Source organism: Suricata suricatta, chromosome 1, assembly GCF_006229205.1.
Source record: "Suricata suricatta isolate VVHF042 chromosome 1, meerkat_22Aug2017_6uvM2_HiC, whole genome shotgun sequence".
NCBI classification, from domain to species: Eukaryota; Metazoa; Chordata; class Mammalia; order Carnivora; family Herpestidae; genus Suricata; species Suricata suricatta.
In genome coordinates this window covers 26512452-26524606 of record NC_043700.1, presented here as the reverse complement: position 1 = coordinate 26524606, position 12155 = coordinate 26512452, and positions in this window count along the sequence as shown.

Here is a 12155-nt window from a genome sequence, read left to right as displayed (position 1 = left end):
AGACTTTGGGTATTTCTTTGTAAGGAACAGGGGAGATCCTAGTAGTTACATTCACTCTGACACCATGTTTTGTTTTTGTTTTTTTATTAAAAAAGTTTTTTTTATGTCTTTTATTTTTGAGAGATAGAGAGAGACAGCGCAAGCAGGGGAGGGTCAGAAAGACAGAGGGAGACACAGAATCCGAAGCAAGCTCCAGGCCCTGAGCCAGCTGTCAGCACAGAGCCCGACGCGGGGCTCGAACCCACCAACTGTGAGATCATGACCGAAGCCAAAGTCGGATGCTCAACCAACTGAGCCACCCAGGCGCCCCGCAAGAGGTGTTTTTAAATGTTTATTTATTTTTGAGAGAGACAAAGACAATATGAGCAGGATAGGGGCAGAGAGAGAGGGAGACAGAATCTGAGGCAGTCTCCACGCTCCAAGCTGTTAGCCCAGAGCCCAATGCGGAGCTCGAACTCACGAATCCTAAGATTATGACCTGAGCTGAAGTCAGTTGCTTAACTAACTAAGCCATCCAGATACCCCTCAGCAAGAGTTGTAACAGAGAGCCCATTATAGGACATGGACTTCCATTGGGTAACTCTGGGGAAAGTATCAGGAAGCAGAGGTTGATTCTGGACTGGTATTGTCAGAAAGCAGGGGACAATCTTCTGATTTGATATTACAATGCATGATTGTAGGGAGGTAGCTCCACACATACACACACACACCAATTACCAGTAATTGGTAAAGAAGTAGCAACAACTAATTCAGCAAGAGGGGCATGTGTGGTATTTTGTGTTGCATAGTAATCTTGATTAAAGTGGGTGTTCTGTGAAATTTTACGTTCAATAAGGGAAAGGGGCGCCTGGGTGGCTCAGTCGGTTAAGCCTCCAACTTCGGCTCAGGTCAGATCTCACGTTCGTGGGTTCAAGCCCCGCATCGGGCTCTGTGCTGACAGCTCAGAGCCTGGAGCCTGCTTCCAGTTCTGTGTCTCCTTCTCTCTCTGCCCCTCCCCCTCGCATGTTCTGTCTCTCTCTGTATCAAAAATAAATAAAATATTAAAAAAAAAAAACAAGGGAAAGATGTGATTTAGATGAGAGCATCAGATTTGTTCCCAGACATCATAGATTAGATAGATCTATAGAAATCTCTATTATGATAGAGACCAGAGAAAGGGGAAGTAGAGTTAAGGGAACAATGAGACAGGTTTAACATTATACAAATATTTGCTATGCTCCTTCTATAAGCCAGGTTCTAAAGCAGATAGAAGCTTTGGGTCAGGAAAGAAGCAGAGACCTTGTGCTCAAAACCAGAACCTCAAGACTCTAGGAGAGGTGGTGAGGAAGGGGAAGAGGCACAAAGTGCTTTGAAGCCTAAAGATCCTGCACCTTTGGCCTTTGGTCTCTACTCAGTGATAGGCCATCTGCTGCCAAGGTCCACCTAATGTATATACATTAAAAGTGTACACATCCTCTTTGTTGTCCTCAAACATGGACTTTTCTTCCTAGATGTAGCCCTATCCATTCACCAAATTGCCTGTTATGGGGAGGGAAAGCTGATAAGTGAACAGTGCAGTCAGAGCTGTGCTGGGGGAAGCACCTGGAGCTATGGAGTAAACCAAGGGCATGAGCAACCCACACTGAGGGGTCCAAGGAAGTTTTGGACTTGAGGACTTTTGTCTGCATTATAAATTTCTCTTTATTAGATCAGAACCATTAACATACACAATTTGGATACCTTAGCTCCCATTGAACCCAAAGCCTTCCTTGACCTTATAATCCTCTCTTGCTTTATTGTTTTGCATCTATTTCTAGCAAAAGCTTAAAAGAATTGTCTAGACATTCTGTCTTCCTCAATTCTCAGGCATTCATCCATATTATGGAAACTGCCCTAGTGATGGTCTTTAATGACTACATGGTATGAAATGATGATATGAAATGGTTAATTCTCCTTTTAATTCTTAAGCTTCATCTTGTATGACCTCTCACCAGTATTTGACATTTGGTCAACCTTTTTTCTTGAAATTTCTTCACTTGCTTTCTGGGATAACCCTCTCCCTCTTGGTTCTCTTTTTCCTTCACTGATACCTTCTTCTCAGTGTCCTTGTCTGTCAATGCAGGTCCTGAGGGAGGGAGTGAGAATTGGGGGGCAGGGGACACAGAGAATGGAGGCAAGACAAAGTTTCTGATCAAGCCTCAGTTTATTGAGAAAACACAAGCATCTTATAAAGAGCAGAAAGCACAGGTCAGTTGCTAAGAAACAGGGTCACGTGAAGGGGCTAGGGTAAAGAAAAAAAAACAGAGGCTGCAGTTTTTAGCACAGCGTCTGAAGAGCCGATAAGAAAGTCCAGCCAAGCTGTCTCCGGCCTTGAGCTGGGAGTGATAACACTGTCCAGCCCTGCAGGTGGCTGATCTTAGGTCAAGGCACACATCTCTTCCCCTGGCAGCTCTTTCTGGCAGCTCTCCACATCCTTGGTGGTCTTACTTTGAGTGTCCTAAAGCTCATTCCTTGGCCTTCTTTTCTTCTCTCTGCATTTGCTTGGTAGACTACCTGATCAAGTTCCACAGCTTTAAATACTATCTCTAGGCTGACTCCTACAGCCAACTCCTTACCCCACAACTCCACCTAGATAGATATCTGATAGGTATTGTCAGCTTAATGTGGCCAAACAAAAACAATTTCCTCCTCCAAACTTGTTTCTTTCCCAGTGCAGCCCATCTCATTGAATGGATCACCATTCATTCAGTTACTCAAAGCCAAGATTTGCAGTCATTGACTTCACTTCTTAAGTGCAAGTCCTTATAATGGCTTGCAAGGCTTTATAAGATTTGCTCTGCTCCACACTGGCTTCCTCTCAGTTCCTCAAAAAAAGCATCAGTTTTTTCTACCTAAAAAAACCTCTCCTCACCCCCCCACCTCTCCATGGTTCACCTTTCCTCTCAGTTCTCTGCTCGGTTCTCACATTATCAGAGGTGCTTTCTCTGATTCTGTCAATCCCTATTCACTGCTCCTATCATAGTCTTCATATTGCTATCCAGCATTATGTCATGTTTTTAAAATATATGAATATATAAACTAACATAAATGTATAAATTATGCATTTATATTTGCATACATTATATAAATACACATTTTATATCTACATATAGATACAGGCATATAGATATATTTTCTATTTGTGAGTGTGTGTGTCTATCTTCCCTGCTAAAATAGCTCTAGGATAGGAACTTTGTATTGGTCATCTGTGTGTCCAAATAGCGCTAGGGTAGACCCTAGATCATGGCGTTTGTTGAGCGGGGAGAATATGGTGTGACGTGATGGGCATGATGATTGGAGAACTGCATCAAAGCGATTGGAGATGATACTGGAAAGCAGGTCAGGTTGGATGTAGGTGTTTCAGAGGAGACAGGACTTTCTAATAGAGATATGTGTGCATATATATCTGGGTAAAATATTATTTTTAAGAAAGTTATCTGGAGAGACTGGTGGTTCAACACCCAGCCTTGTGGATGTGTTTAAAGGAGACTAGCCTGAATCTCAGATGAAGAGGAAGGGACTGGATGAAAAGGGGGCCATAGGGATCTGTGGGTGGGATGGGACTTTTAGGTAGGGCTGAGCATCCTAGTAGATAAGAAGCTCCTTCCCAAAGGCAGAGGTGAAAGGGATTAGTCAGGACTCAGAGAGGGATTAGATTAGATGCAACAAAGTGCTTCAAAAGGAATGAATTCATTTTTTTAAACATTTATTTATTTTTTGAGAGAAAGAGACAGAGTGTGAGTGGGGGAGTGTCAGAGAGAGAGGGGGAGACACAGAATCAGAAACAGGTCCCAGGCTCTGAGCTGTTAGCACAGAGCCTGACGTGGGGCTAGAACCCATGAACCGTGAGATCATGACCTGAGCTGAAGTCGGCTGCTTAACCAACTGAGCCACCCAAGCTCTCCAAGGAGGAGCAAATTCAAAGGATGAGAATGAGTCCAGGAATCCACCTTGTCAAAAGCATAAGGTAAAGGGTGGCATTGGATGGATCTGATGGATACACTATCTGTAAACGTCCTTATCAGGAAGACAATAAGGACGCTGCTAGGCAGGGGGTTATTAGGATAGCTGACTATGTCAGAGAAGTCCGGTGTTGAAAGTAGAGACTAACTATAGATGTTGTGTCAGAATACCAGTTGACTACTTATGAAGAATCTTGATGAAGTCAGTAGAACACAGTTGGTACTTAGCTTCATAGCTTTATAGGAGCAAAAGCTAAAAAGTGTCAGTGAACTCACACTTTACCAGGCTGGGGAGGAACCCAAAGGCTTTCAACCTCCAAGTTTATTCCTCACTCATGCTACATGTTTATTAGGGATGGGCCACACTTCATATCATCTTCATTCCAGGGTCAGGTTGACAAAGTGCCCCAATCTGGAACATGGCAGTGTCTTATGGCAGAGGGAAAGCAAGGCAGTGTTTTTTAAAGTTAGGTCTTAAAATCACCTTGGATGTCACACATGTCATTCTGTTCACATTCCATTTAGCCAAAGCAAGTCACATGCCACTCTTGTGTTCAGGAAGAGGAGGTGAATAATTATGAAAAATTATACCATCTACCACAGATGCCACTGGGAGAGGCAAATTGGTGACCTTTGAAAAGAGTTTAACTGGAGAACTGGATTCTAATAATAATAATAATGGCTAGAATTTACTGACTAATTGCTATAGTTCACATACAGTGGTAAGTGCTTTATATTTATTACTTCATTTTAATTATCCTTATAGGCTCCTCCTCAATTTGTATGTTGAAACCTAACCCCCAATGGGATGCTATTAGGAGGTGGGGCCTTTGGGAGGTAATTAGGTCAAGAGGGTGGAGCACTCATGATTGGAATAGTGCTTTGTAAGAAGAGACAGGAGAGAGCTTGTTTGCTTCCTTCCTTTCTGTCTCTCTCTCTCTCACACCCCCACCCCCACCCCCACCATGTGAGGACACAGCAAGAAGGCAGCCATCAAACCATGAAGGAGGCTCTCACCAGATACCAAATCTGCTGGTAACTTGATCTTGGACTTGGCGAACAGAACTTGGAGAAATAAATGTTTTGTTTAAGCCAGTCAACCCAGTCTGTGGTAATTTGTTATAGCTGCCCAAACTAAGACAATCCCTTCCATTACAAATGAGGATTAGATGGGGGAGAGGGGCATGGAGAAGGGCACTTGTTGGGATGCACGCTGGGTGTTATATGGAAACCAACTTGACAATAAACTATAAAAGAAAAAAATATATAAAAAAACATGAAAACAACAAATGAGAGGCACCTGGATGGCTCAGTTAGCTGAACGGCCAACTTCAGCTCAGGTCATGATATCATGGTTCATGTGTTTGAGCCCTGCATCGGGCTCTGTGCTGACAGCTCAGAGCCTGGAGCCAGCTTCCAATTCTGTGTCTCCCTCTCTCTCTCACCCTCCCTCGCTCATACTCTGTGTCTCTCTTTCTCAAAAATAAATATTAAAAAAATTGTTTTAAAAACAAACAAAAAAGAACGACAAATGAGGATTACAGAGATCAAGCGCTGGCTCAAGATCATAGGACCAGTAAATGATGGCGCGGAGATTCGGGCCAGTTCTATCTGGCTCCGGGGCCAGTATTTTAACTCCTGCAGAGTAAAAGTTACTAGATGGAGGGAACAGCAAATGCTTTCTTTTTGGAGAAATTTTGTGAGAGTGAGGAATGGAGGGTAGCAGACTATGCTACCACAAAATATGCCACTTTGGCATAAAGATTATTTTGAACTTAAGATAATTGAGAAGCAGATATTAGAAAGCTTTTTACCCTCTCTTCTATTTGCCTAAAAGTAGACATAAATTATAAAGGTGCTCTCAAAAAAAAAAGTGTCCTCCCTACTCTCTACCAGGAAGGACAAATTTAGTCACTGGAGACTTTATTTTTGTAAGGACTTTATTTCTTAAATATTTATTTTTGAGAGAGAGAGAGAGAGAGAGAGAGAGAGAGAGAGAGAGCGAGCGCGCGCAGGGGAGGGACAGAGAGAGAGGGGGACAAAGAATCCAAAACGGGCTCTGTGCTGACAGCAGAGAGCCTGATGTGGGGTTTGAACTCACAAACCATGAGACCACAACCTGAACCAAAGTTGGATGCTTAACCAACTGAGCCACCCAGGTGCCCCAAGGTTTTCATTTTTAAATAATCTCTATACACAATGTGGGGCTCTAAGCTACAACCCCGAACTCAAGAGATACATGCTCTACTGACTGAGCCAGCCAGTTCTTTTGTTCTTGTTCTTTTGCTAAGAGGCTAAATAAGTTCAAGTTCTATCCATCCATTTGAGTTACTCATCTCCAGGTACACCCATGTGCATGTGTGATGCTAAGAAACTTGTCTTTCTTTTGTTAATTTATCTTTTATTAATCTAATTATAGGGCCCCAGCTGGAAAACTTACAATGGGGTTGGGGAAGAAAGACTTTTCCTCCTTTATGGGATGAATGCTTCAGAAGGAAGCAGGGACCTGGGAAGATATTTACAGGATTGGGTAGGCTAAGGAGGCTGGGGAGAAGGCTCTAAGGGAGCAGAAACAGTTAAGACTAGGGAGATCGGGGACAGGTGATGAGCAAAAAATACTTTCTTTAGCTCTTGATTTGTGTGGATACGAGCTAATTTGTTTTGAGCTAAATTTGCAATTTTAGCTATTTTGGGAATTTAGGTATCTATTTCATTTGTTGAGATAGATTAACAGGTGAAAGGAGTTGAAAGTCAGTTATTATTTCATGGTAGAATGAAGTATTTGTCTGGTACCAGTTTTCCTCTTCCAAGAAATTACTCTTCCAATTTCCTCTTCCAAGCAAATTATTTCAAAATAATTTGAAAAATTAAGTTGTAAAATTAACTACATAAAAAAGAATAAAGTTCTGATACATGCTACAACATGATGTTCCTTGAAAACATTATATCAAGTGAAATAAGTCAGACAGTAAAAGACAAATTTTTTTTGTATATTTTTTACTTACATAAGATATCTAGAATTAGGGCAAATTAATAGAGATGGAATGTAGATTAGGAATTACCCTGAGCTGGAGGGAGGAGGGAATGGCAAGTTATTGCTTAATCAGTACAGAGTTTCTGTTTGGGTGATGAAAAATTTTGGACAGTGATGGTGGTTGTGAATGTAGTTAATGCCACCAAATTATATACTTTAAAATGGTTGAGGAGTGCCTTGGTGGTTCAGTCAGTGAGAGTCCAACTCTTGATTTCAGCTCAGGTCATGATCACAGGGTTGTGGGGTTGAGCCCTGCACTGGACTCCATTCCATGCTCAGTTTAAGATTCTTTTTCTCCCTCTGCCCCCACCCCAATTGTACACTCTCGCTAAAAGAAAATAATTAATAATTTAAAAAATAAAATAGGGGCTCCTGGGTGAGTCAGTTGGTTAAGCATCTGACTTCAGCTCAGGTCATGATCTCGTGTTTCTTGAGTTCAAGCTCCATGTTAGACTCTATGCTGATAGCTCAGAGCTTGAAGCCTGCTTCAAATTCTGTGCCTCTCTCTCTCTCTCTCTCTCTCGCTCTCTCTCTCTCTCGCTCTGTCTCTGTCCCTCCCCAACTCACGCTCTCTCTCTCAAAAATAAATAAACATTAAAAAATTTAAAAAGGCACCTGGGTGGCTCAATCAGTTAAGCATCTGACTTCTGCTCAGGTCATGTGACTCACTGTGAGTCGAGCCCCGCATCAGGCTCTGTGCTGACAGCTCAGAGTCTGGAGCCTGCTTCAGATTCTGTCACCCTCTCTCTCTCTGCCACCTCCCTGACTTGTGCTCTATTTCTGTCAAAAATAAATAAACATTAAAAATTTTTTAAATTAAAATAAATCAATAAATAAAATAGTTGAAATGGCAAATTTTATGTTATATATCACAATTAAATAAAAAGTAAAACAATTAATCCACTATATTGGAATCCTGTGGTTATACTGAGTTGGAGTAGTAGGTTAGGACAGAAGAGTGGTTCTTTTTCTTTTTTTTTAATGTTTATTTATTTTTGAGAGACAGAGAGACAGAGCGTGAGCAGGGGGCAGAGGGAGAGGGAGACACAGAATCAGAAGCAGGCTCCAGGCTCTGAGCTGTCAGCACAGAGCCCGACGCAGGACTCAAACTCACGAACCGTAAGATCATGATCTTGTTATACATAAGCTTAGCTTCAGTCCTTCCATCTTGACCCAGAGTTTACCTTCTGATCTACACTTGGAGGGCCACATAACTGTTCTTAGGTGCAAAACAAACAAACAAACAAGAGGTCAAGGATTAATGTCCTATGCTACTGGTTGTTTATGATATAGTTTGTATACTTTGTCATTGAGATAATGGCTATTCCCTTGAAACTCCCCTACAACCCTACACCAGTGCCTTCAAAATAAATGTTGTCCTACATACCAGGATAAGGGGTACTCTCTTTATCACTTTGTAACCTTTTTTTTTTTTTTTTAACAGTAATGCTCAATTCTGCTTCTGTCCTGCCGGCTTGCCTGCTTGCTGATTATAAAAAGCCCTGGGTCCCTGGGCTTGGGAATGCACATTTAGAGAGTTCTGTGTTAACTCTGTGCGGTCCCGGCCAGTAACAGACTCCCTTAATTCGGCTTCAGTGGTCTCAGTTGGTCTCTGTGTCTCTCTGCATAACAACCTGAGCTGAAGTTGGCCACTTAACTGACTGAGCCACCGGGGTGCCCCATAAAGTTTTTCATAAAATATGCAAATTATATTTCTCTGATGGGATACCTGGGTGGCTCAGTTGTTTGAGTGTCTGACTTTGGTTCAGGTCATGACCTCTTGGTTTTTGAGTTCAGGCTCCATGTTGTGCTTTGCACTGACAGTACAGAGTCTGCTTAGGATTCTTTCTCTACTTCTTTCTCTCTCTCACTCTCAAAAGTAAACATTAAAAAAAAAAAAGTAAAGAAGTCACCATACTTCCCACTAAAGAGTATGCAGGGTATTATAATCATTCATGAGATAAGACATGAATTTCTATTAGTGGTTTGGATCATTCTTCATATAATTTGACACTAGACCTGGAATCACTGAGGCTGCCAATATGTAGGTGGTCTGAATTATTATAAAGACTTATTTAAACGTCAATAGTAGTGGGGCATCTGGGTGGCTCAGTTGGTTGAATGTCCGACTTTGGCTCAGGTCATGATCTCAGGGTTTGTGGGTTTGAGCCCCACATCGGGCTCGGTGCTGACAGCTCAGAGCCTGGAGCCTGCTTCAGATTCTGCGTCTCCCTTTCTCTCTTCCCCTCCCCGGCTCACACTCTGTCTTTCTCTGTCTCTCAAAAATAAGTAAACATTAAATAATTTTTTTTTAATGTTTAAACATCAAAGGTGGAGACTTCAAGTATATTACATAAATAGCCATGTCTCTCACCTCAGAGCGGGATACTTTTCCTCTGTCATCATGAAGCCCTGGCTAGAGGCTGCCTCAGGAGCAATCCAGGTGGTGTCTATATGGTACAGTAAGGATGAGAAGGCAGAATAAAAACCTGTTTATCTCCAAATCTTGAATTCTCTGAAAACAAGCTAATTTGGGTTGATGCTATTTGGAAATGGTTAAGTTGATCATTGTCATGGTTACTATTACCAGCAAACAATCAGAGTCCTTTTTTAGTTCATTTGTAGTGTGGTGTCCACGTGGAAGCACTTCTAACACTAAAATAGCCTAATTATGGGCCAAGTAGGGAGCCCATTCTTGTCTTCATTTGAGGAGTACCGTTAGAGTATACTATATCAGCCACAGGTGCCTTGAATGAATGCAGTCACTGCTTTCAGTGTGTTACGACCTAGTCACAGGCAACAGGTGGTATAGACAAGAGTTACACCACTGGTTGACCAGATTTGACACTTATATATATTAACCATTTGCTGGGGTATGTATGGTAGCGTTTCAAGTTGGGCAATGATAATAACAAGGTAAGATTTGGGTGAAGAAGGGGCAAATTGAGATTTGAGGGTTTGGATTATAAATAACATAGTCTAACATTGGCAAGCTTACCTGTCCAGTATCTGTCCCAATTGGGCATTTTGTTACAGTAATTAAACAGGAGGCTATTAGACTGAAGAAGTTCTAAATGCCTTGGTAACCTACGTAAACAAACTGAAAAGCCTGAGTCAAGGCAACTGAATCTGAGAAAACGAAACTTAGTAACTACAATCACAAACAACTAAGTAGGATTTCTCAAATAAAGCAATTGCTTATTCAAATACTTCTTTTGATTTGCTTCTGAACCTTCTCTATTAAATCTCCTTTCCCCTAGCTCCTGTAAGTGGAACACTCCTAACCATTTTGTTTGAGGCTACCTGATTTGAATCCTGTTTGTTCAAATAAACTCTTCAAAAATTGAATGTACCTTAGCTTATCTTCTAGCAGTTCATTGAGTGCTTTCTGTGTGGTAGATCTAGTTCTGTAAAAGCATGATTCTTCAATTGTTAAACTCATAATTCTCAGGCTGCTAGAAAATGAGCAGGTGTCCAAGTTTTATTTAACACAGTTGAAAATAAATGAAGGCCACTCAAATAAGGACGACTACAGAGTGTGCTATCTATATAGCAATGGAGTCAGCCATCATCTCTTGTGTTTGGTAGAGATTCAAAGGCCGTCAGGAAGCTTTATAATGAAAAAAAGAGGGGGATGCTTCTGGTAGCTTCTGATTAAAGGTTGTTGGCAGGAGAAGCTGGAGGTGAAGCCACTATAAATGGGGTCATCAGTATGACTGGTTTGGGGAGCATATCTATCTGTTTTTCTCTACTTGGTCCTGATGCACATGAGCAACTGTGTGTGTGTGTGTGTGTGTGTGTGTGTGTGTGTGTGTGTGTTGGGTGGAGGGGTCTTAAAATAGGGAAGTTGGCTGCCTTTGAACAAATCTTGACCATCTTGAGCTGATTGCTGCCGAGGCTGTAGCTTGGTTTCTTATGTGGGTCTGAGTTTTATTATTACATATGGTCCAGCCATTGTCCTATTTGTATATTAAGTCTCTCACTCATTAAAAACCAGAAAAATGATGGAAATGATCCCATGAGGATATGACCAACAGAATTTATATAATAATTGGGAAAAGAAGGATGAAATAAAAATAAATTGATACAAAACTGGCTTATGTTTCTCAAGACAATGTAATTTTAACTTTTGGGATAATTTTTTTCAGTTGATGCCTGCTCCTTTTCCCTATTCCTCCTCATCAGTTTTTTAAAAACCAATCTCTGACTTTACTATGTTGCACTACTCTAGCAAAGTTACATTTCTTGAGGGTGTCAGGTGAATATCAAGTGGGTTTATTAGAAAATCCTCTAGGATGACACTAATTTCAAAAAGCCACACACAAATCACCTTTTGGTTTTATTTTCAAGTTTTGAAAAAAAATTATGTATTATGTCATTTAATCTTCGCAACAGTCCAATGCAAGTACCCCATTAGGTAGTACAATTATCATTCCCATTTCTCAGATGAGAAAACCGAGGCGCAGGTTAAGTATTTGACTAACCAGTACTAAGTAATTAAACACAGGATATAGAATAGTTGAGCACTGGCTTTGAGGCCAGTTAGGTTGAGTGGAATGACAGCCACAGGAAATTTTTGACACACTCTAATACAGGAGAGTGAAAGGCCACAGAAATTTGACATACTCTAATACATTGCTGGCTGTAGGCAACACCAATTATCTTTTTCTTGGCTTTATTCCTACTTCTTGAAGTTGCTTCCGAATTCGAAATCCTTTTCCAGGGGTGTTCACAGGTGTGGGGGTTAGGAGTTTATAAGCTGAGCTCCACGTCTGTATTTGCTTTGTTGCTAGCTAGTTGTGCTGTGTTGAGCAAATCATTTAGCTTCACTGGGCCTGTCGTTTCCTCCCTTGTAAGATAGCTGGAACTGTGACTTAGGTGCTGGTCACTAGCATTTGCTGAAAAGTACAAATCACCTGGTAGATGCTCAGTAACTTGAAAGATCTTATCGCCACTTGGGTTAAACAGATTTCGGCCACGTTGGAGGAGCATCTGGTAGCTTTAAACTTCTGCAAAGGAAAGATTTTTTTCCTTTAGCAACGGCTACCCTCACGCCACGGAAGTCTCTAGCCCCGTCCCGCCCCCCTACCCCCGCACTTGTCTTAGAAACCCTGGACGCCCCAGCCAGCGGTTTCCCCTCC